The sequence below is a fragment of the Pteropus medius genome, unplaced genomic scaffold, assembly GCF_902729225.1.
Source record: "Pteropus medius unplaced genomic scaffold, Ma_sr-lr_union100, whole genome shotgun sequence".
In the NCBI taxonomy this organism is placed as follows: domain Eukaryota; kingdom Metazoa; phylum Chordata; class Mammalia; order Chiroptera; family Pteropodidae; genus Pteropus; species Pteropus medius.
This window is the reverse complement of record NW_024351073.1, coordinates 7,206,068-7,211,806: the sequence shown is the minus strand read 5'-3', so window position 1 is coordinate 7,211,806 and position 5,739 is coordinate 7,206,068.

Genomic DNA, 5,739 nt, shown 5'->3' with positions numbered 1-5,739 from the left:
CACTGCCCTCCATGGCCCTTCTGTCTCTCTGGGAGGTTACTCCTCATTCGCTGTCTTCCATGGCCCCTTCTGTGGTGGGCATGAGAAGGGCCCCCTTTCTGAGGGCTCTACCCATTGCCAACCTACTTCTTGATGATGCGAATTGCCCGGGAGAGGGAGGGAGAGGAAAAGTTGTGAGATGGCTACAGGATTTAACCATCCCCGGTTTTGGGGTTTAGGGCAGTATAATTTCCCCACAAACTGAGTAGGTTTCTGGACAATTACTGGTGATTCGTTTCCATTCTTTTCTAATTTATGACCTCTGCCCATCTCCCTAGAATTTAACTTAATACATGCTACGTAATGTGCGCTGCTTGAACTGTTGAAACAATGGCTTCCAGAGAGTAATCACGCCTTCGTCAGCAGCTGTCTTACGACCTCTGTCTTATGGGTCACCACCACCCCCTTCTGATAAAGCTGGTTTTCTTCGCCCTGCAAGGGTCTGGAATGCGGGCCCCTTCGGCAACTTAGATTGCAAGCTGAATGTCCAGAGTGCCTTCTTGAGAAAAATGATATTATTTTTCATGTTGCTTGCTGGCCGAGCTGAGGGGCTCTAGACTTTGCTGAGACTGACAAGTCACCTACCTGTACTACACGATTTTCCTACTATCTTCTCTAACACCACAGTCTCGATCAACACATCAGTGACTTTCCAAAGCACAGCAGTTGGCGGTTGAACGAAATATTTTACATCGCATAGCTGGAGTCACTTTTCCAGTCTACGGGATCCAAGTCCTGGGTATCTGCCTCCCTCTCTTGCTTATCCAATTTCACATTTTAGATTCTGCTACTTTCAATTCCCCTACTTCTAGGCACCACATTGTGTTATCTGTTTGGAGTTTAATTCAGCTAATTGGTTAGATTTGAAAAAAATCCAAATAACAATGCTTAAACAACATGGTGGTTTCTTTTTCCTTCCATTTCTGCTCTTAAGGAATGCTGGTATGTCTCACCCAACAATTTCCACTTTCGTCTCACTGGCCTTCAGGAATGACATTGTATGCTATTCATACTCCCAAAGAAGCTGGGTTTTTGTTGAATTTATCTCCACTCCGAACAAAAAAGAAAAAGGAAGAAAGAGAGAATGGATATCAGGTAGACAGCCATCAGCTTCTGACACAAGCTACCTATTTCTTTAACTTATTTATCATAATGAGACCCTTGGTGGCACTGGAGCAAGGATTACCAGGCAGGGGTCCTGCCTGGGTAAGTCGAGTATGAGTCCAGAAGAGTGAGGTTGCCCGAGGCAGGCAGGCAACGTGCCGATATAGAGAGGAACATGGCCCGTCCAATGGGTCTGGGTGATAGTCCCGGCTCTGTTATTTACTGTGAGACTATGAGCAAATTAATTAGCCTCTCTGATTCAGTTATTTCTCTGAGCCTTTAAAGGGGGGAATATTAACAAAACCTTCCTACGGTATTGCTATGGCAATGAAATAAGGTGACCCCTGGAAAGCACTCGTTGAGAACAGCGTCTGGGGCACAGTTATGCTCAGACAGCGTTAGTCTCCAGCCAGTGTTGGTGAACGCAGGTGAGCCGTCCTTGTTTTAGATGCGGTTGTGGGGATCCGAGGCGAGAACGAAACAGGGGGCAGCATCTGGCTCAGTGGGGCATTCCGCCCACTCCCTCTTCTGCAGCCACAACTGTCCCTCGTCCCTCCTCGTCAGGCGGCCAAGCAGGCTCTCCCCTCAGGGTTTTTTCAGTTCCTGTCCCCTGGGCTGAGAACAGCCTCCCCACAGCCGTTCTCTCTCCTTACTTCATTCAAGGTCTCTTTTCGAAAGGGCCTTTCCTAATCCCTTTATGCCTCCGTCACTCCCTAGCCTCTGATGCGACCGTAGTTCTCTTCACGGTACTAGTTACCATCTGACGTAGTATTTTATGTTGATTGATTGGCCATCGTTTCGTGAGGCTTGGTAGGAATGTTGTCTGTTTTGTTCGGCGGTCAAGATGTTGTAGGCACTCAGTGAATATCTGTTGAATGAATGAAGTAGATATTTAACCAACATTGTTTTCCTTTTAAAATGTGAACATTTTCTACAAGTCAGAAGAAGAATCCAGGCCAGAATGATGATGGTGAAGGCTGAGGAACTTGGAACTCAGCAGAGGTCAGAATAGGAGGATGACAAGAATCCAAGACAGGTTTGCAAGAGGGAGTTTGTACAAGACGGTCTGCTGAGAGTCTGACGTTCGGGCAAGGTCTGGATGAACCCTAGGGCCTTCTTATGCCTCCTGCCAGGTTCAGGAGTTAGCCTCTGGATCTCAGGTGACTCTGGGCCTTTGACCTTGGGCAGATGAAGGGTTTCACTTAGTCCAGTGTTTCTCGGTCTTTTTCATTACTGTCCCCTCTCTCCACCCTGGAGAATAATTTAGTTTAATTTAAATTCTCTCTAACACAAGAAATTATGTACTAAGGAGTAAGATTTTTTTCAGGTAGGATTTGGCTTTGTAGTGGGGCTGGGGAGGGCAACAACCATTATAATATCTAAGATTTTTTTTTTTGGCCCCACACCTCCAAACCAGTTTGTACCCCCTTGTGACATCACCGTGTTGTGAATGTATGACTTAGCTGAATGGGGATACAAGAAAATTGGTAGATTCCAAACACAGTATCAATAAATTACCTTCGTAACAGAAGCTTTTATTTTGGATGCTAAGGCTGTCAGCTTCAGGCTGCTCAAAATTAATTTAAATTATCATGGCTGTTTTCTAGAGATGGATTCTAATTAGATAATTATATATGATAGGCAAAAGTGAACTGGACCATGCATTGAACCTCCATGTCCACAAATTCTGCTCACTGTTAATACGGATTAATCTTCAGGATGAGAAGTTTTTAGACTTCTGCACGGATCAGCCATCAAGGGATGTTAGTGTTTATAACTGTTTGCAGATTTCTGATCTTCTGCATCTTCTCTGGGTCAACTTTTTGTTCACTGGAATGTTTCATTGAATGTTGTGGAAGAAACACACCTTTCATAGTATTGCAAAGTCATGCATCTCTTCTTATACTCTGAGTCATCTCAGATTATTGCAGTGGATCGGAATGCCTTTACTTCTCTTGTTTATAGAAAATCCCAGGAATAGGAGTTTATAGAATAGGAAGGATTACTAAAAATCTTCAGTTACAGGTGTGGAATTAAAAAGTCCTGTAGCCCATGAATACCAAAATAAGACTAAAGGTCTTTGAAGGTGTCTGTACACTTGAAATAAGTTTTCCTTTTCTGAAAACTCCTTCCCTGCTCTTACCACATTCACGGTTAGAGGGTGGGCTACCTGCGTGTTGATACCTCATGACCCTGCCCCCTTGGGGGTCATAACTGATGGGACGACAGATGGACAACAGCTCCAAGCTGAGCCAGTCAGGTTGACTCACCTTCAGTATATCATTGAACAACTTTTGAGTTGCAAGGTACAGGAAACAACTCAAAAGAAAGTTTATTTCCACTTAAAGTTTTTCTTTTAGTTTTTTCTTTTTACCCTTTTTCTTGTATTTTAAATTAGTTAAGTTTAAAAATGTGATATATTGTAAGAATTGATATGGTCTTTCAGACTGAAGGGAGGATAGCAAGGCAGCCCCAGCCAGGATGACCAAACTGAGACCTGGATGGCCGTGGGAACCAGAGTGCTCTCTCTCTGCAGTCTGTCTGCACTCTGCCTTCTACTGATCAATTTTATTTTATTTCATGGCAGGATGACTTTCTTTGCTACTCAGCTGACACAGCAAGTAGAAGAATATGGCCATCCAGAATCCCTAGTTCAAAAGTTCTAGTTCCCACCCCACACTGGAGAGTAGACCCTTCCTCTCTAGGTCCCAGGGCTTAATTCTCAGGGGAGAACTGTGTTCCAGCTTGGGTGAGATGCCTAGCTCTCTGTGGACCCGTCGCCAGGGGCTGGGGGCTTATATTATGTTACCATGGCAACCGAGAGTATACCTTTGTCAATTCTTTTAAAAGAGTTGTTATATAGTCTTATTATACACTAGTTTCCATTTATTTATGCATCACCACACTAGACTGTTAATTCCTTTAGGGCAAGGAATCACCTTATTGACAATATATTCCCAGTGCCAAGTTGAAGACCTGGTTCTTAACTGATGTTCAGTAAATACATATTGAATGAATACAAGTTGACCTCAGGGAAAAAATCTCTATTACTGTTAAGTTTGGTTTTCTTCAGAGTATCTTGCCCAAGATATTTACTCTGTTTTTGTATGTATGGAACCATCAGAACTGTGACTAACACCTCAAATCACAGACCATTAAATTTTTAATTTAAGGGCTCTTTAAAAATTGTTTTAAATCATTGAGAGTCTTCAAGCTGACAGGCACTGCACTGGGGTAGGGAATATATTGATGAATATGACACGGTCACTATATTTGAGGATCTCTGTGGCGTTTGAGAGACCTCAGAGATTACTTAGCTTAACTTTCTCATTTTACAGATGAGGAAAAGGAGACTCATAAAGCTTGCTAGGCCTGATGGAAAATGTTTTGATTTATTCATAAGATTTTAATATGTCTGTGTGGAGTTACTTTTCAGTGAGAGGTGTTACTTATTTTGGCCAAAGGGAACGTTCAACTTTTGTATTTATGTGGATTATCTTTTTATTTTTGATCTTGCATTTCTTTTTAATAGGCATGTGATTATGTAGATGACATTTGCTAAACTTTTGATTTATTTAAAAACCATTAATAGCTGACACTCGAGGTCTGTAGAAAATCAAAACTTACTATACTGGACATTTCTTTATGGTTACTGAGTAATAAGGTTATTTATTATTGACATGGCTTCTGACACCTCTCGCATTTATTATTATTTCTTGTTAAATCATTTCCCAAGAAGACTAAGAATGTTTTCCATTTTCGATGGCACAATTTATATTGACTTTCTCTAGGAGAAAGTGAAGTTCAGAGAAGAGAGTGAAAGGGGTCATTTTTCTGCATTTACAGGGGAAGAAGGTGAAAATTTTCTTTGGTAGAAAAGAATCGGTGATGAAATTCAATTAACCTTTCACTGGGGGGACCAATTATGTGCCAGGCACTGTGCAGAGTTCAGTGGGAACAAGACTGCCACCAGCTCTCATCGGGGAGACACGCCTGCTCCAGCTGGCCATACGGGCCAGTGAGTGCATCGCTGCTCTAAAGGACACGCCAGGGAGGGGCCAAATCTTCTCACCCAGAAGTTTGAAGAAGCACTTCTCTGGTGGAGAAGGCTCTGGGGTTGGCCTAAGAGTAGGTTGTTTTCAACCATTTACCAAAGGAAAGAAGAGAGAAGACGAAGAGCTATGGGATGCCAAGGGACACGATTCTCTCTGGTTCTATGTGACAAAGATGAGCTCCACGGCCAAGCGTGGGACTGGTGTTGTCCTAGGGCAGAACCTGAATCTCTCCGTGCTGTTGATTGGCTCTTTCTCTTCTTGGTAACATTGTCAGAACATAGTTCTGGAATAGAGAGTCTCCCCATGTAGGCAGTTGGGTGGATCAAGGCAAATGGACGTAGACTTTAACTTCCAGGGAATGTAAGCTCTTAAATACGTCCAGAAGTGCTCTACGATCATCTGAGGAGTCTTGTCACCGAGTCTCCTGGTTGGATGTGAGCTTGATGGGGGTCGTTCTGGCAAAAGTAATCTCATTTCCCTGCTGATCAGGGAAACTTTCTGGAGAAGGTCAGTATTCCAGAGGTTTCTGTCTGAGGGAAAG